The 19743-nt window shown below is 46.1% G+C and overlaps 1 protein-coding gene across 2 annotated transcripts in view; it reads left to right on the top strand.

Annotated features, from left to right (window-relative positions):
- Positions 1 to 19743, top strand: part of CLYBL (citrate lyase beta like) — a 262901-nt gene that overhangs the window by 242387 nt on the left and 771 nt on the right. The window contains exon 9 of one of the 2 annotated variants that reach the window (XM_029210156.1): positions 5972 to 6043. The exons of the other annotated variant lie outside the window; for it this stretch is intronic. The gene's annotated coding sequence lies outside the window, so the exon portion shown is untranslated. Of the gene's footprint in view, positions 1 to 5971; positions 6044 to 19743 lie in introns of those variants that run through there. 2 annotated transcript variants of the gene reach the window in all.

The raw sequence follows: 19743 nt of genomic DNA, 5'->3' as shown, positions 1-19743 counted from the left end.
TCTCAGCCAACTTGGGAGATGACTGGCCTCCAGCCAAACTGGGCTTCAGGGCTGCGGACAGTGACAGTGGGTAACAGTTACAGGAGAAGCCATCCCTGCAACCCACGGCGCAGCTGTGCCCGCCTAGGGTGGTAGTCGGTGTGCCCAGGGTAGCCCAGGACCATAGGTGCCCACGCAGCCGGACCCCACTGCTCAGCACACAAACACAGGAGGACCGCTCAGAAGGCAGAGGGAAGCCTCCTCTCATTTTGACACCCTCAGGGTGTTGGAAGCATAGGCAGGACCTGTCTTAAACAAAAGACGATAATAAAAGCCTTTCTTCATACTTCCCTACAGGCAGCCTCCACTTCAGCTCCGCTGTCCTGCCCGTCCTCATGTGTTGGTCCAGATAAGCCCACCTCAGGCTTTGACAGGAAGAAAGGGAGACACTCTAGTCTCCACCCCTGTTACACAGGCAACCCCCAAACCCTATAGATGGACCTCGTCAAGCCTGGGGCTCACTGAGAGCCAAACCCTCCACTCTAAGGGACCCCAGATGCCAGGGTGAAGGCATGCAGACCTCGGGAAGAGCAATCCTCTCAGCAAGGTTTCCAGGGGGCCCTGAGGGCCTGGACCTGACTAGGTGTTCCCCACCCCCATCACCAACGGGCCCACAGGTTCCTAGATTTCCAACCATGTTGGACTGGTCACCACGCCCTTTTATCTCAAACCACACTTTGTTCCAACAAAAGCACCTTGTTGTTTAAGTCTCCCTGAGTGTCAGATTTATCATCTTCCTCATAACCCCAGGGTCCCAATTATGATAGGATCATGACACTGGGACACACTAGAGCCAAAAATCTGGACCAAGGTCCTACTCTCTGAGCACAGACCCTACAAGAGGGACCCAGAAGAGGGTTTAGTCAGAGTCAGAGATCCGTCATGCCTCATTCCTTGAGGAACAAAGGCAAGGAGATGTTGGGAGACAAGAGGTATCCCCACTGTTTTCCCACCCACATCTCTCTGGTGCCTCGGGTGGGTGACGGTAATACAGGGAGGGTGGGAGGGAGGGCTGGGTGAGCTCACCCCACTCGGTATGTGACAGTGCCCAACCTGGGGAATTCCTCCCAGCTAGGAATGGACTGACTGCAGGAAGAGAACCTTGCGGTAATCTGATTAATTAAAAGCCATACCTGTTTGTATTTTGTGTAGCTCATCACAAGCTGCTTCACCATTTACCCCCGTTTAATTCTTGGGGGCTAAATTATGGGGAACACTATTAAAACGTTATCAGAACTGATGAGAAACAATTACTTAGAAAATGAGCCGGGACAAGATTGAGTTGAGAACATCAGTGGTGATCACTGCAGATTAGTTTAATAAATCATCAGGTGGAAGGCAAGACTGACTGTATGTATGCAAAGCCCCGTCACGGGAAAATGAAATTGAGATTTTTTTGGCATAATTTTTTCATTAATCTCAATAGGACCCGAGTGGTGTAGATTGTTTTATTCCCTAATACCTTGCCTGAGGGGGGGTTCCCAGTAATGTCTTCATTGTTTTACTGAGGTCTTAATGACAATCTGTGACAACCTCATTTTAATGTATAGAGGATTATATCAGTACCATCATGTTTTATTGAAATGGCGAGAGGAACTCCAGCAGAGTCCGGAGTCAGGCACTGTCCCTGAGCGCAAGTTGGGAAGTTCCCCAGCATCTGGGTGCGGTTCCCTTCAGATTTACAAGTATTGAACCGCTAACTGCCCTGACATCCTCTCCTCCAGGGACTGACTGGGAAAAGTGTCTTCAACAACGAAGACTTGCCGCCTCCAATTTGAATTTGAAAGTAACTCATCGCCTGGCATATTTTGCTGCGTAAATGGAATAGACCGTGTAGGGTTTTTTTTTTTTCTTTTTTTTTCTCTTCTAAAATATTATGATGAACATCCCAGCCCCTAATAGTTCTTCGGCAGTTCGGGAAACTGACCTTCAGTAGGGACGATGAATTTTCTAATGATGTCTTAAGAGGAGAAGAGTTAATACGTACTTCTTTATTTGAAGGGCATTCTGCTTCTATGGTTTCTGGTTAGCTTGGAAAGCTAAATGTCTTCCGTTCTGATTTTGATTTTTACCTCTAGTATAATACTTGGGAGGTAGTTGATGGTACAAAACAGGTTCTGAGATTAACAGTAGGATCTTGTGCATATTGATGCTGCGGAGGGTCACCGAACCGGTTTGTAACCGCAAAGCTTGCGCCCCAGGCTGGGGGACACTGTCCTCCCAGCCCTGAGACCCTCCCCCCGCCGGCAGGTTTTCACATTGCAACTTAGGGGGAAAGTAATCAGCCGACCTCAACACTTAAATGTTAAAACCTTGGTCTTTCTTTCCGCGCTTTGTTTTAAATCGGGGTGGGATAGGGGGTTAAGAGAGCAAACAAATGGAGAATAAATTACTTTCAAATACCTTAGTACCAGAAAGCTTGCGCGGTGGGACCGGGCAGCTTTTTAGTGTTCTGTGACGGGTGGTGGTGGTGAGTTTGTTTAAATTCCAGCGATTATTTGGCAACGTATTTCCTTATGAATCTATAAGAATTGCCAACGACGAAAAGAAAGTGATTTGTAGGAAGGAACCGAAATCATCTTTAGCGCCTTTAGATGGTTTGCTGCCGATCGAGCCCAGTTTCAGCTAAACGGGCTGAAGCCTACAGATTTTAATTTTTAAAATGTTTTACAAAATCTTTTGGGATTCGTTTGTCGCTCACGCCTGCCCTTTTTAAATTTCTGTGTTCTTCGGCTGTAAGCGACCCGCTCGGTTTTACTGTTTGCTTCTTGCGACGGGGAGGGCCGGCGATCTCGGGGACCGCGCGCCCCGTCGGAAGGACGTGCGCCCGCCGGGCCAGGACACGCCAAGTCCGCGTCCCCAGCGCCCGCACTTCCCGAAGGCTGGGGTCGGGGACGCCCCGACGCGGAGACCGGCGCGGCCCGGCCGGTGCGCCCCGTGGCCCCGGTCGCGCGCGGCGGCCGCTCCCGGAGCTGCGACCGGGCGGGCGAGCGGGCGGGGCCGGGGCGCGCAGTGGGCCGGGGCCGGGGCGCGCAGTGGGCCGGGACTGCGGGCCGCCCGGAGCCTGCGAGCTTGTCGCGCAGCCCCGCTGTAATGGTGGCAGATCAAAGGCTGCCCCGTGTCCCCGCGGAGCCCGGGACAATCCCGCGCCTTTGTGCGCTGTTGCTAGGAGCCCGAGAAACTAAGAGAAAGTGTCAGGAGCATGTTAATCAGACTCGTTACAGTGTAACAATAACGTCTCTCTCGGGTCTCCCAGGCCCCGCGCACCCCGCGCACAGGCCCGACACCTGCGCGGGGCCCTCGCGCCCGCCCTGGGGACCGGCCGGCCCCTGTGTCTTCCTCCGAAGTTGGCGCCGCGTCCAGGCGCCGGGACGAGGCCCTGGGGGACCTGCCATCTCCAGGCGCATCTCGCGGGTCCTGGTTTCCCTGACCGGAGCCCGGCGCCCTTAGCCTGTCCTGCTCGGAGCCGATCCCTGGCCGGGGGACTAGCGGAGGATCCGGGTCCCCTTGCTTTTCAGTCATTGAGTGGAATTGCCCTCGTTATTCAAGCACGGTTTTAGAATCAAGAGAAAAATGAACATTCCATTTCAGATAGCTTTTTGGTGGAGTTTCTTCAAAAGATCCTAACTTTGCCTATTTTCCTATCAAATCCACAGAGGATATTTTAAGTGATAATCCCGAGTTTACAGAAGACAAACCCAAACTTTGCTAAAAGTAAAGATTTCTCGGAACTTTTTAGAGAGAATCACTTCATTCATTCGCTTATTCATTCAACAAACATCTGTTGAGCCTGACTGGATGCCAGACAGCTAGTCGGAAAGCCGTAGGACTGGTTCCGGATGCACTTTTCTTTTAAAATTAAAATGCCCTTGTGTGAAGTGAAAGGAGGAGCAAAGGCGTAAAATAATGTCAACTGTCAAAACAAAAAGAAGTGCCATTGGCTACTACAGCGACAGTAACAGAGGAGCGAATTAAGAATTTAAAGCGTTTGAAAAACTCGCCATATGCTTTGAAAACCAGCCACTTTTTTCAACTATTTTATCTCCTCCCCAATTCTTTTGGTCCCTATGAGTTCCTTCAGGCTGCAGTCCTGAAACCAGAGTCCTGCCTGAGGTCTGAGGAACGAAGTCAGCCCTTCTGCATGTTTGTAAACAGCCTGTCAGATTTGCTAAAGGATCAAACACACTGGGTCCTGGCCCCATTCTGCCCTCAGCCAGACACAGGGAATTGGAAAGCTGTGCTCAGTCTTAGGGCAGAATTTGGCCAATTCGAGGTGGTTTTCTCCAACGTGAGCTCTCATTCAGGAATCAGGATGGGCATTCCGGAAGGGCAGAGGGGCCACACTTCTTGGTGGAATATAACTGCCAAACCTGAGTCAAAGACAAAGCTTCCTGTCACCAGGAAGAATAGAAAGCAACCCACTCTCAAATCACCTGTGCCTACCTATTGACTGAGGGGGAATCCTGCAACAATGTCATACTTCTCAGTCAGTCAAAATCAGTTTCTCTCTCACACTGTGTGCAGCATGTAGACATATAGAAAACTGGAGATGGTCCCAGAGATTAGTCTAAGCCCTAGAAGGAACTTTCCAGAACTTTCCCTTCATTACATAAATAAGAGAGTTGATATACTGAAAACTCCATCTTATGAAAACAAAGGAGACCAAACACTGGCTATATCGTAATGTTAAAATACCTAGCTAAAGGGGAGAAATTCAGGGAAAAGAAAACTGTTTTGCGGGGGCGGTTGGGGGGAGGGAGGATTGTTTGTTTTTTGTCTACATAATGCTACATAGCTGGTTTCGCTGGGTTTTGTTTTGTTTTTAAACAATGAATCAAATTGCCTTAGTTATTCAGACACAGTAAAGGAATCAAGAGAGAAACGAGCATTCCATTTCAGATAGCTTTGTGGTGGAGAGTTCCTTCAGAAGGCTATCCACTCTAGGCATCGGGCTTAATTTTTTTTTTTTTTTTTTTAATGGGCTCTTGAGTTCCATGGAAGGAAGAACATAAAACCAACATGAACTTCTGGCTTAGAATCTCTGGGAAAACTGTGTTAATAACCCAAACTTCCAGACGAGGAGAGGAGCACATCTGTTTCCTCCATGGGATTTCCAGGGACTGGAATTCATGCAGCAGCTTCCAGGGGAGCTCTGTGATGCCTTTCCCAGTGTGGTGTGAGGGAGCTCCGGCCACCAGGAGCCTCACTGGCATTTCCACACCAGCCCAGCGACACGTCGCCTCCCCCACGGGGCCCTGGCCACTGGGCAGGTGGACGGTGCCTGGCTGCAGGGCCTGACACTCCTGTGCAAAGGCTCTACACAAGCTGTAATCCCTCCCTCTCCATCATACCCAATAAACTCCTAACCATTTTTCAAGACACAACCTGAAGACCACTTCTGTGAAGTCTTCCCAGCTACCCAGAGACAGCTTGCTGGCCCTCTCCCAGTCCTTCCATTGCATTGGATCAGATTTCTATTGTAGTACTTTGTGTGTGTGTGTGTGTGTGTGTGTGTGTGTGTCCCACAGCAGTGTGGAGGCCCTGAACAGTGGACATTGCCATGTACCCCAGATCCCTCTCCTGCTCACCTCTCACTCCCCACCTCATCCCCCCCCCCCCCCCCCCCCCCCCCCCCCCGAACTCGCTAAAGGTGTGTTCAGTACAATTAGGCCCTGAGACATCTGTTCCTCCATCAGACATCTTGCCTCCCGGATTTGTGCAAATATTGGCCCTTTTAGTGCACTTGCTCAAGGTCACACAGCTGGCAAAACCAAGACTTCAACTAAAGTCTGGAAATGAAACCACTAAACCACACAGTTGCACACCCGAGAACTCCCCAGATTTATAGCTTCACATTAAGTTCCCGATGAAGGAAGCTCTAGATGAGTTTTTTGAAGCAACAAGAAAATAGCTGAAGCCTCTTTTTCAACAGCTGCCTGCCTCAGAGACACTGCCTGACCCTGGCACGGGTATGTGAACTCATCACAATTCAAACAGCCAATCATCCAGTGCAACCAGGAAGCTGGGCAACCAGGCAAGTCCCTCCTTGAGGTAGGCCTTCATGCCCCCACTCTCTGCCCCTCCCAGACTACACAAACAGTCCCTCGCACATTTTGCAGGATGGTGCGCTGCGGGGGGAGTGGCCTAGTGGCCATGGAGAATGTCGTAGGTGGCATAAGGAAAGGCGTTCCAGTGGAGGGATAAAGGAGCAGGACACAGGCTCAAGGACAGAGCCGGGTTCACTCCCCATACCTCCTCTTGTACCCTCCCCACTCCTGCGGCCCTCCCCTCATGGCCCCCATCATTCTGTGCATCACCTCTCGTTCCATATAGTCCCTCCTCTGGCTACTGTCCTGCTTCCATTTCCCATTTCCTTTTTCTTACAATTTTACCTTCCTTCCTCTCATCGCAATTCCCAAACCAAAAAAAAAAAAAAAATTAACAAATGTAGGAAAGAAAACAAAAGTGGGTAAAAATGTACCTTTTTAATGATTTCTAATGTTTTTTCCGTGTTTTGGAAGTAAATCTAGTGTCTTAAGCTGTGAGCTGCTGGCAGGATGCTGTGTAGTCCTTCATTTACTGTGAACTTGGCACAGGAAGTTTACTGGCCCATTTTACTGCAGAGCGCCTGAGTGCAGAGGACAGCTAATGCTGTACTTTGGGAATCAACGAAGAAATGTCAGTGAGGCTGCTAATTATTCAGTAAATTAAATATTGCTGCCACAGCTGCTATTTCTAATGTCCTACATTTGATCATGCTGTCTTAATGCAGAGCCAACATTCAGATTCTATTTAAGCGATAAAGAAGATGAGGACCTGGCAAACTGGTTGTTGGTTCTTTATGTTTTAGGAGAAGTCATTTGAGTGTGCAGCCTGAAACTCATGTGGGAACCCAGAATGATGCTTACACATGACAAAGTTTAAGGATATAAAATTTCATTTCTGTCCTTTTCTTAACTTTATTTCGGGGGAGGACGTTGCCAGAAAGGTAACAATAAATGATTATTTATAAAAACAGGTATTTTCAAATTATGATAAACATTCCATTTAAGATTACTGAGGATGTGACCCCCCCAAAATCATTTTTTTCAACTTTGCTTCATAAAGACCTTTTTAAAAAACAATCAGTCTTTGTATCACCTAAGGAATTTTAAACTGTGACATATATTTATGAGAATATTTAAGGTGAATATTTTCAAAATAAGTAGCAAATGAATGGGTCGTGAATTTGCGTGCACCGCCTCTGAAAATGAGCACATTTGAAAACAGTTTGTTCAAAAGGCGCCATTGGCCTTTTCCCTTCCTTCTCAAAGAGCATATGTGTTGCATTAGTACTCAGAAAAGAGCGTGTTTTCATAGCCTCCAGTGCTGCGTTTATAAAAATCATGATGATTTTAGGACTGCACCTTCATTTTTTGAATTTTCAAAACTTGTCCCTTTTTGCTCTTTTATTTTCTTTCAACAAAACAAAGACTGGAGAACCCCTTTAAGAAATTTTATACATTCCCACAGAGTCCCAGTTTGTTGACCTTCAGGCCACAGAGTAAAACCTTTCTTTTAAGTCAAGCATTCCCCATTGGGAAGCACTCCAGCTTTTTCTTTTTATGAGGAATTTTAACTGCTGGACTTAATTTAATTATTGTATTTTGTACATACTCCCTGGAGCCCCAGGGCATGAGCTTTACTTTTTTCTAAACTTTCAAATGAATATCTTTAGAAATGCACATTTCTGATGGTAACCTTACTTCTTCCACTTGTATTTCTAATCTAAATACCAAACTTGGATCATTCTGTTTCCTGACTTATTCCTGGAGAGGCTTCAACCTCACATCTCTTTGCCACAGATACTGTTCTTGAGTAGACATGGAATATAGTCATTTGAGTCCAGAATGTGGGAGCCCGGGTTTCATAACAAGAAAATAAAAACCATCTCCAGTTGAACTACATTTTAAAACTTGATGGTTCTGGGGACATAGTCTTCAATAAGAAGGGTTCCTAGGTTGAAATCAGTAGCATGCTGGTCCCATGGCTGCAGCCTGCCACCATCTGTCCCTATGGTTTCTATGAGATATTCCCACAACATCAGCTGCTCCTCCCGGATCCCAGCAGAGGTTCATGTGCGAACACACACACACACACACACACACACACACACACACACACACACACAGGGAGTTGTCATCCCAAGCTAATGGCAAAGATTCAATATCTTTATTTCTCACCTCTCTTTATCCATAAACATTTTCATTCAAGCCTTCTGATTTCCACCTGGAAATCAAAAACTTCGACCACATCTTGACTCTCAAAGGTGAAAAATAATTTTTGGGGTATTGACTTAAAACTCATATAGGAATATTGAAATGTGGAACAAACATAAACTTTCCAAATTCATAAGCTCTGCCCAAAATATTTCATGAGGGTTGGGCCACTTATGAAGTAAGTTTCATTGTAGGACTTCTGAGACCTCTGAATTTAGGAAGATGTTTTTAACCAGAATTATCTGCTAGGTGAATCTGATTTTCTTATTTATTTTGATTTAAAATTTAAAATTATAGATACCACAGCATTTTGGTACCAAAGAAGGACTTCTGAGATCATCTAGGCCAATGATCTAGACCCTGGCTGCATATTAGAAGTACCTGGCGAACATTTAGTAAATACTCTCGTCTCACCCATCATTTTGCAGATTAAAAAGAGAAACAACCAAACAAAACTCTGAAAGATGCAACATGGCTTTTACATTAGAACTGTCTAAGGTACAATACTGTAACATGATTTGGGAACTCCTGGCCATGCTAAACGTTACAAAGCAAACTTAATTAAGTTTCCATAATTATGTTTTGGACCACATGAATTGTAAAATAGTTGACTGATTCTTCCCACATGATACACTTTCTAATTTTATACACATTCACATCCCTGACTGATCATAGAATAGGTTGGAATAATCACGGCCTTGAAACGTCTCACATTTAATTTTTAAAATAAGGTATACTTGTGTAGATGGCTGCCCTTCCTGAAAATTCATTTAAGTTTGCCCTTTGCAGTGGCAGTGTCATGCTTCTTGACTAATATTCTGCAAATTTATTTTTCTTACATATATTTAAAATATATAGGCAAAAAGCAGTATTTCTCCTAGTGTCATCTGACGATCACAAAACATATGAACCATAGAGCTTTACATTGTACCATTTTTATAAAAACAGAAGCAAAGAAACATCAAATAACAACTCATCCGAGTGAGAACCACAGCCCCATGAAGGCAGAAGTGAGCTTAGCTATCACCTCTGATGGCCTCAGGAGAGCAAAGGGGGGCCACGCTGAGAGCAAGGGCTCCTTCTGGTAAGAAGCCTCAGCTGGGGGCTCCGCGGGCCTTTGAGCCAACTTGGTAATCGCTTACCCTCACCCCCCTCCCCCCAAAACAGCACCTCCCTCACCTTTCCCACTCCTCCTCAGCTGCCTCCTTCTCCCCCTTCCCCATCCGGGATGGCGGATGGCGGGATGGTGTGCTTGCAGATCACGAAGTGAAAAGGAGAGCTCCAGTCACTTTGACTGGAGGGCCAAGGACCTCCCGGGAGAGATCCAGGAAGCTTTGATCTCAATTATTTGCCTTGGGCTGAAAGACCTCTGTTTGGCCGATCCTCTAGGATCCTAATAAGGCCAGGACCTGGGATCACAGATGCAAACCTTTTTTCTTTTTCTTTTTTTTAACGAAAGGAATGCTGAGATGCAATGATTAAAGCTGTAGAGTTACTAGGAGATGCTACGTTAATATAGGTCATACCTGCATAAGAATACGTTCATTAATTCACTCCTCCAGCAGATACTAATTGAGCTTCTGTTGTGTGCCTGCGGTGAGTGACGTCACTGTGGTAGTGATGGGCTGTGAGGGTAACCCCGGGGGTGGCCCTAAGGCCCCTGTGTCCAGTAGCTCCATCAGAAGGGAAAGCAGGTGGGTGGCTAAAGCCTTTCTTATTCTGGTTCTCCCGCCCCACCCCCGCCCTGCATCCTGTTCTAATTACTCTTTCTTATCCTTTACAACAGACATGAAAATTAACCAAGATCATAGCTCCAGGCCTGAGACCAAAAAAAAAAAAAAAAACGAATAAAGTATCTTAGAGGTAGATTCCCATAAAAAGAAAAAGTTTATAAAAAGATTAAAAAAATTTAATGGCAAAAACTGCTGAAAAGTTTGCCCCTGCTTAGTTATTTCACTTTCTGCTCCTTTACTCTTTTCTGTACATACCCAATTGGCTACAGTGAACCCACATCGCTGTGATAGCCAAGAAATAAGATGAACGATAAAATAAATAAATGTTAACGATGGGATTTTGGATTATCCGTATTTTCTAAAATGGACATTTATAATCAGAAAAATGTGTGTTACCATTTAATTTTGTTGTTGTTTTAAGTAAGGATGACTAGAAGTGAGGAAAATAAGTCTAGGCAAAAATCAGAATTTGGATGAGAGCGAAAGTTCATTATTACAAGAGTAGTCAGAAATTGGACCAGAGAAGATTTAAAGCAATAAGCTTTTTGACTATCAAACTAAATCATATTTTGAGTGATAACCTCCAAGGCCCAGCACTCACAAGGCTGATGGCAGTGAGGCTAGGTAGTCCTCCTGGAAAATATTTGGCAATGAGTGTCCACAGACTTACCGTCACTTGTGCCTTTTACATTGTATCTGGGAAATTATGTGATCCTAAATACAGAAAAAGCCTCATTCACAAACACAACTCACAGTTGCGTCGTTTAAATTAGAGAGGCATGGAAACCATGATGGAATATTAGGCAGCCACTTAAAGCTTGTGTTTCTGAAGAAAATAAGAAAAAGCTTTGTTCAAAAACAGATACCGGACTTCCCTGGTGGCGCAGTGGTTAAGGATCCGCCTGCCAATGCAGGGGACACGGGTTCAATCCCTGGTCTGGGAAGAACCCACATGCCACTGAGCAACTAAGCCCGTGAGCCACAACTACTGAGCCTGCACTCTAGAGCCCGCAAGCCACAACTGCTGAGCCCGTGTGCCACAACTACTGAAGCCCACGCACCTAGAGCCCTTGCTCTGCAGCAAGAGAAGCCACCACAATGAGAAGCCTGTGCACCCCAACAAAGAGTAGCCCCCGCTCGCCACAACTAGAGAAAGCCCGCGCGCAGCAACAAAGACCCAATGCAGCCAAACAAGAAATAAGTAAAAAAAAAATTAATTTTTTAAAAATCAAAGAGAAAAAAAATTCAGAAAAAATCCCCCAGATACCAAGCTGTATATGTAGAGTCTAGAGCTGGACTGTCTGGCCTCTACTGCTTACTTTTGAGTAATCTTGGGCAAGGAACTAGGCTTTCTGTGCCTCAGTTTTATTATCTGTGAAATGGAGGTAATAGTGGCACCTATCTCATAGAATTGTTATGAGACTTAATTGAGTTAATACATATAAAGTTGAGTACCTGACACATCAGGGCCCTCAACAAATGTTAGCTGCTATTACTATTATAATGTGATTACAACCATGTTAAAAAGAAATCACAGGGCTTCCCTGGTGGCTCAGTGGTTGAGAGTCCACCTGCTGATGCAGGGGACGCGGGTTCGTGCCCCGGTCCAGGAAGATCCCACATGCCGTGGAGCGGCTGGGCCTGTGAGCCATGGCCGCTGAGCCTGCCCGTCCAGAGCCTGTGCTCCGCAACGGGAGAGGCCACAGCAGTGAGAGGCCCGCCTACCGCAAAAAAAAAAAAAGAAAGCACAACAGAAGAAAATACACCAAAATGTTAGCAATTACTGTGTTTGGATGTCGAGACTACTGGTGATTTTCATTTTGTCTTGTTTGTACAGTTTTGTGTTTCCAAATTTTTCGTTAAATGTATATCAAAAATTAAAAAACTAATTTAGAGCTAATTATAAACAAAATCTATGTTTGAAACACTGCTTTTGATCGTTCTTCAGTTAAACCTAATAGGCCCTGAGTAGAGAGGCCCCGGCAGGAAGTTTTCATATGATCTGAAACCTCCTGCTGCCAGGACTCAGGCACCGGCTTCCAAGGACTCCTTCTGCCTTGGGCACCACGGGGGTCACTTCTTGTCACAGGAAGGACAAGCTTGGCTGTGTCGGGTCGTGGGCTGCGCCCAGGATTGGCATGAAAGTAACCTGATTTCCAGTCCCCCCTCTGCCACTTACTACCTGTGTGTTCTGGGGAAAAGCCTGCTCCTTCTCCATAAGGAGAGATCTTGATGCAGTTAGCAGCCTCAGAGAATTAGAAAAGTGGTTGAGGGAATTTTTGAGATACTGCCTCGGTTGGAGGGAAGAGAGATCCTGAACTCTGTGATTCTCCACTCCAGCTGTCCAGCCTCGGAATTCCCTCTCCCAGAGTGGAGGGCCCATCTGCTCTGTTTACACACCTGGACCTGGTGCGAAGGGCGGTTAGGGTGGCTCCCTGACCATTTGTGGAATCACCCCTGCTTCCAAGCAGCATGCTACAGGCAAGCCTTCAAAGAAGTACCAGAAGCCAAGTGCAGTCTCTGTCATCACTTAATAGTGCTTGAAGCTTTTCATATAACAAAAGGGGATGAAACAGCCCTACCTCACGTTGTGGGAACCCAGTAATTCTTCCACTGGCTCTACGCCAAAAGGGTTTTCTCTTACCTTTAAATATTAGATGTGACTAATGTGGCCCACCAATGCTCCTGGTAAATAAAATAGGAATAAAATAACTGTTTGCAGCTCGACTTCATCACACACTATGGAAAGGAGGGAATTGATAAGTTGAGATGACAAATAACCTAGTATTATTTTTGGCAAAAATAGACAAATGTGTCCAATTTAAAGAATGTCAGCATGATTTTTCTCTATCCTTGTGAGGTTGGAATCAAACCACAGAGACAGAAATTTTATCTACTTTCTTCATTCCTAGCACTGAGCATGGTACTTGTTCTTAATAAATTTTTGTAGAATGAATCAGTTAATGAATTGATGAACAAATGAGACAGGGTCTCTTCTCTATTTTGTTAGATAGTGGGGATATAGAAATAAATACCTCAGAGTCCCACTCCTAGAAGCTCACTCTAGTAGTGGAGCCAGACACACAAATAGAAAAATGACTCAAATACAACGTGATTGATTCCTAAAATCATACCACTAATGTTTCATGTAGTCATGTTTCAGTGTAGTCATGTTTCAGCTCCTCCTATGTGTCAGGTACTTATACACAGTAAAATGTAATCCCTTCCTTCAAAGTTCACGGTCTAATCTGGAAAACAAACACGAAGCACAAGGCACAATACCACCAGGAAAGCAAAACAGAAATAGGGACTTGATAGAGAGGCAGCACGGTATAATTTAATCATGTGGACTCTGGCATCAGACTGCTTGAGTTCACAAAGCTGTGTGACTTTGGACAGGTTGCTTAGCCTCTCTGGCCTTTAACTGTCCCATTTGTAAAATGAGGTTATTACTGGGACCTATCGTATAGGGTTGTTGTGGGAGTAAATGAGTTAATATCTCTAAAACTCAGGATAGTGCCTAGCTTGTACTAAATACCAAATACAAATAAATCTTTCCTATGTCCTCTGAATTTTAAACTCTCATTAAGAACTCTGTTTGGCTTTCTCTTTGTGCATGCCTGGTGATTCTCCCCAGAAAGGACTTGTGACCAAACAACTCCAAAACTGTGGACTCGGGTTAATCAGGGAAGGAAAGGTAAGATTCCTGTCTGTTTGTGGAAAATAATGACCATTTAGCCAAAAGAAAAAAATTCTCAAAGCCAAAAGACACCTAGATGAGGACTGCAAATTCATTCTAAATAACCACTACTCCCTTATCCCTGGTCCAGGGCAGACATGGCTAATCAACCTCAGAATCCTTTCCAACTGAGTCTAGAATCAGGCTCAGAATTGTTTCCAAACAGGGCCCCAGGCAGTGACTGTAAACCAGTGCCAGTCTCTGTGTCTCCATGTCTCTGGCCTAAACCTTACCTTAGGGTCAGCTTCAGGGTCATTTTTCTCACTGGACACTGGACAGGCCTTCCTGTCGCACTGCTGCCAGAGGCACAGTGTGACAGCCCTTCTCCCAGGGCTGAAGCCCAGCTCCCACCGTGGCCTGCCAGCCTTCACTCCTGAGAGATCACCAGTCGAGCTGGTTCTACTCTGCCCTCCCTTGTGGGTCCGTGGCCACTGGCTAACTCTGTGACCTCAGCTAAGCAAGTGACTTAACCCCTCTCTGAGCCACCGATTCCTTCTTGGTAAATAGAACCTCCCTTAAGATTCTCGTGAGGATTGAATGTGATCGTGTATGTGAGCGGCCCCAGCTGGAGTGGGCTCTCGGTGAAGGGTAGGTGCTGTCTTCCCTCCAGCGAGGCACAGCACCTTCGTGACTTCACCCCCAGGGTCCTGCATAACATGAAACAGGGTTGGGGTGCTCCTGAATAAGGCACCGGGGCCCCCACTCAACACAACTGCCAATGAACTCAAGGTCATATGGGCTCAGACAGCCGGGAATAGGTGAAGGCCAGCGGGGTAGGAGGGGTGAGGAATGGGGAGTGAGGGGTGCCTGAGGTGTGCACAGGGACTCCGTCACAAACCGTCTTAGGAAACGATGGGAGGGGGCACTGGAGGGTTTATATTACTCCCATAAGCGGAGAGGGGGCCTTGCACACAGCCCAGGGTGAGACCACAGGGACAGTCCCTCCTGTCTGCCTTCTCCACCTCCTAACTCAGGGCTAAGACCCCCTATTTCTGGAGCCGCTCTCATTACCTCCTCCCAGCTGGACCTCGGTATGGATGACTCACTTATGAGTTCCTGTCTCCTCTTCAACTGAGAGGGTTGTTCCCTGAGAAGCCTTGGCTGTCTCCCTCTGCCTTGTCTTACCGAGTATGTGTGTGATATCCCTCGCCATCACCCAGAGGAACAGGTCCTGCTCCCATCCCATCCCTGACCCCGAAAAAGCAGGCTTGCACCCTTTGGACCCAACCCATATTCAAGTCCAGCAAGTGAGTCCAGGGCTGGTGTCTCTTGGTCATTCACGGGACAGCCTGTGACCCTCCTCTCCTCCCTGTACCCACCGCTCTTCCTGGGCCTAGCCTGAGAGGCAACTCCTCCAGGGCCCTTCTCTTAAAGGCTCTGTCAACATTTTCAATTCAGGCTTCTCCTTCTAGAGTTTACAAGTCAACTGGCAAACAGAGTGAGCCCAGGTGGAAAGGTGCCTTACAAGGGAGCACATCCAGGCAGAGAGCCCAATGCAGCCACTCGGCACTGAAATCTTGGCTAATTTAATATCTACAGTAAACATGGATTTGTGTGGAATGCAGCCGCTTCTTTTAATTGCTCCAAATAAATATCCTGGGTAATTTTAAGAGAGAGTCTGCAGCAGCAGCGCGTGCCTTATATTACCAGGAAGTGCTTCGGGGTATTGTGTGCTGAGAAAGGCGTTACATAAATCGAAACTCCTTTTGCTCAGAGCCGAGTCCTGAAAGTTCATGCCGTGAGAAACATTTCTCACCATGCACAAACTGAATTGTATATAAAATTAAATTTTCTGATTAAAATCTTCATTGTTGGACCTCCTGCTGGCTGCCACCATTTTGCCGAAATAAGATACTATTTGCGGTAATGGCAACGGGGGAAACCTGTTGGTTGTAAACTGGCTTCACTCTTACAGCTTAAAAATCTAGAGAGCTGTATTGTGCAAACATTGCATTTTCCATACAAATATTACAGAGCCAGGCTTTACTACTGATTCATCAGCCAGGGTGCAAGCGGGTTTACAAGTCCGACCCTGACAGCCCTAAATCTCCTGCACACCCAGCCCAGCCCTGGGAGGTGGAAGGCGCCAGCAGGAGGATGAGACGGGCATATATAACTGTCTGCTGTTTTCTAATTTAAAAAATATTTTTCTTCACAAGCGCATTATTATTTGAGTGAGGAAAGAATATAGAGGAAAAGATGGGGCCTAGGAAGAGTTCAAATTTAAGAGACCACCCTCCCCCAACCCCTGGCCCTGGAAACTGACAGGATTACTGCCTTTGAAGGATTTACCCATCCCACCCCCCAGCCCCCAGCCCCTCTCTCTCCACTGCCACCTCCAAGCCCCAGTTCTGAGAATCTCCCTCATAGAAATCAACTACAGCTCTGCACAGCATCACCAACAGAGGCGTCCAGGCTAATAATTTTGTTTGACAAATACAGAATCTGGACCCAGAAAATGAAGGTTGTTTTTTCCTAAGAAGGTGTGCGCTCGAAATTAGAACCCCGAGGGCTGATTTTCATCTTTCGCTTCCCTAGCTTTCAGTTCATAAGTGAACTCGCTCCAGAAGTCCACATTGGCCAGGCACACATAAATATTTTTTACTGCCTTCCATCTGTTAGAATAGATTGTCCCTCTCTTTCATTTTGTAAATCATTCTGTTGCTTGGGTAATCCAAAACAGCTTTGACTTAAAAAGGAGGAAAAGGTGGGGTACGGGAGGATTTAGCAAAACGATCGATCCAGTTAGGTGTAGCTCGTATTTTGAAAAAACAAAGCCAAAACGAACTGATTTCTTAAGGAACGACCTAGTCTGAATACGATGAGTCTCACCAAATCTTTTTCTAGAAAAGAGCATGCAGGTTACTGGTACAACCAGTGCTAGAGTAGAATAAACTAAGCTACCTTCTCTGAGGGAGCAAATGCAAGGGAAGTGGGTTGAGGTGAATGGGAGCTCTAAGACCCCAAGTTCAAAGGCACAGCTCACCTGGAAGGCACTGAGGTAAAATGGGTGGGATCTCACACACACCCCACGTAGGGCTCAGAGTGTCCTTCTGCAGCTTCTTTGCCCTAAAAGCCAACCCTAGGTATTCATATGCATTCATCTAAGCTGTCCCACCTGTGGGGAAAATAGCTGGGGGTAGAAGCAGGAAGTGCCCAGTAGGGTTCCTGACCCAATCCCCTGCCACCACGTATTACCTTTCTATAGATAAGAGCTTGGGGAAACTACTATTATTATGCCTACTTCTTTTTCAGTTGCATAATGATTTAATAAATTAAAATAATTTGCAAATCTATGAATTAGCTATTTTTGAAAATTATTCCATTGGCTTTCTTTTTTCCCTCTAAACCTCCCTTGTGTTTTCTAGTCTTTCATAGTTTCCATGACTCTAATTAGCACCAACCTGAATTTCTTACATGGTCATAGAGTGGGAAAAAAATATAATCTGTTTCCCTTCTTCTCTTCTTAACTAACCATCCATATATGCCCTCTGTTTGAAAACCAATAATAAAGTGAGTTATAATATTTCATCCACTCATTCAATAATGTCTTGAATTAACGGGGTGCTAAGAGCCAAACTATTATGCCTCTCTCACTCAAGAGTTCTGTCAGCCTGAGGAATACATCAGAAGTCCCAGCTTTACTGTCTTTTAAACCAGGATTTAAAGATCCCAAGAGAGAGACTTCCCTGGTGGTCCAGTGATGAAGACTTGCGCTTCCACTGCAGCGGGCTTGGGTTTGATCCCTGGTCGGGGAACTAAGATCCTGCATGCCATGCGGTGCAGCCAAGAAATTCTAAACAATGAAGGAAGGAAGGGAGGGAGGGAGGAAGGAAGCAAGGAAGCAAGGAAGGAAGGAAGGAAGTCTACAAAAAGAACTTACATGTGATGGTGCCCCCTTCTCCCAACTTCACTTCCTTCCTTTGCCTTACTTCCTGCCTCTTTGCAAGTAACCAAGAATCCCTAGTCCTTTCCTTGTTCTCTATAGGGCTCTGCTCCCCAAAGGATCCCTTTCCATGGCTCCATTATCTCCTCTAGTCTTGAGCAAAGATGGAATGCTTGACCTCCCCATACCTCTGCCCAAACTTTGCCTACATTTTTGTTCCAGGTTTCCATTGATTTATTTGAATAGTCATCAGTTGTTTCCATAAGCAAAAGTCATCAACAATATTCTACCGACTTTCCAGTTTGAGCAAGAAGACATAATGCCTGTCCCTGTATAGAGCATCAAAAGTCAAGAACAGGGCTTCCCTGGTGGCGCAGTGGTTGAGAGTCCACCTGCCGATGCAGGGGACACGGGTTCGTGTCCCGGTCCGGGAAGATCCCACATGCCGCAGAGCGGCTGTGCCCATGAGCCATGGCCGCTGAGCCTGCGCGTCCGGAGCCTGTGCTCCGCAACGGGAGAGACCACAACAGTGAGAGGCCCGCGTACCGCAAAAAAAAAAAATAATAATAATAATAATAAATTTTTAAAAAGGCAAGAACAGGACAGATGCATCCAAAAATGATTCAAGATTTAATAGAGCCAACCAGACCCTGCTCATGTGCCCTGGCAAGCACAGCCATCGAGTGGGCAAGCCCTGACAATGGGGCAAGAGGGAACAGCAGGGGTAAGGAGGAACCCCAAGGACCAGTGGTACTGCCACCATCCCACCACCGAAACCAAGGCCCTCATGCCCAGGCATATATTGAAGGGCTAGACAGTGAGGCCTTGACCCCCTTAGGGGTATTGGTGGAGATTCCTAAAAGGGATGGAAATCTCAGTCTCCATCTCAACAGATGGGTCCTCAGATAGGCATCTGCAATTCTGATGGGATAGCCATCACCCAGTTTTCTTCCCCATTGGTTCTCCAAAGAGAAAAGCCAAGCCCCCTCCCTCCATGAACCTACTCTTCCATCACAGATTAGAAAGGCTCCAGGTTGATCAGGCCGATAGCCCTGGCAATCACTCTCTTCCCCAGCCAGAATGGTGAGCTGGAAACCTGTCATTCACCAGCAAGAAGAGGATCCAGGTCAGGCTCATCTCCCTTCTTCTCTCTCCCTTCCCTTACCTCCCCGTCCCTCCATCTTCCTCATGGTATGGAGTGTCTTGTTTCTATCTTACTTCTACTTCTTGTCCCCTTCTTGAGTTCTAGCTCTTTCTTTTAGGTTGGCAGACACCAGAGGGCAACATAATCTCACCTACTAGTCAGTTCTTTCATTTCACCAGTAGAGGGAAGAGTTTGAGAGAATCTACAAGAACTAGGAGGTGTGTGGAAATGATTTTGAAATATGGAATTAGCTAGCGCGATAGAACTGCTCTCTTAAAGGCATCTCGTGCCAAGGCATTCTGTTCCCGTTGGTAAATAATCTGTTATAAAACGGTTGCAATGCATATTAACTCACCAGAGCACGACACTGGCAAAATTTCCCTCCAGGCTATATTTTGCAAAGAGACAACTTTTCATGTGATGTGAGACCTGAGATTAAACTAACAGAAGTCCTACATTATTCAAGGTAAAGCTGACACTCCATCCCTCCCTCACTGCTTAGTCTTTTGAGATCTGGTTTTTATTTTGTTTCTGAAATAATTGGTAAGGCATTTAGCCCTGAATGGCTTGTTTTGAGTACCTGTCATCATAGGACTCTAGGTGCTTTGAGGGTGCATGGAGCTTAGTTGGGCAAGTGAAGCTGAGTCAATCAGAAGAATTGATTACGAACCAAGCAGCAGGGCTCTCGGGGCAATAAGTGCCCATGTAGCGCCTGCTAAACTTGCAAGAGCCTGCTTCACCAGGGCCTGCCCATTCCACCACGCATACTGAGGGAATTAGAGCAGGTTCCTTTTGAAAATGGTTTAGAAGGGAAGGATTCAGAAGTTAAACTTGTGCCACTGAACTGACCATTTACCAAATAATTACCCTGACCAAGTTAGCACTAAAACCTTTAAAAAGTAGACAACATGGAGCTAAGCAATCTGCTCAACCATTGCAATTTG

Source organism: Monodon monoceros, unplaced genomic scaffold (assembly GCF_005190385.1).
Source record: "Monodon monoceros isolate NGI ecotype Baffin Bay Population unplaced genomic scaffold, NGI_Narwhal_1 Super_Scaffold_8, whole genome shotgun sequence".
NCBI lineage: Eukaryota > Metazoa > Chordata > Mammalia > Artiodactyla > Monodontidae > Monodon > Monodon monoceros.
Note: the sequence above shows the minus strand (reverse complement) of the source record. Positions and strands in the feature narration are given on the sequence as shown.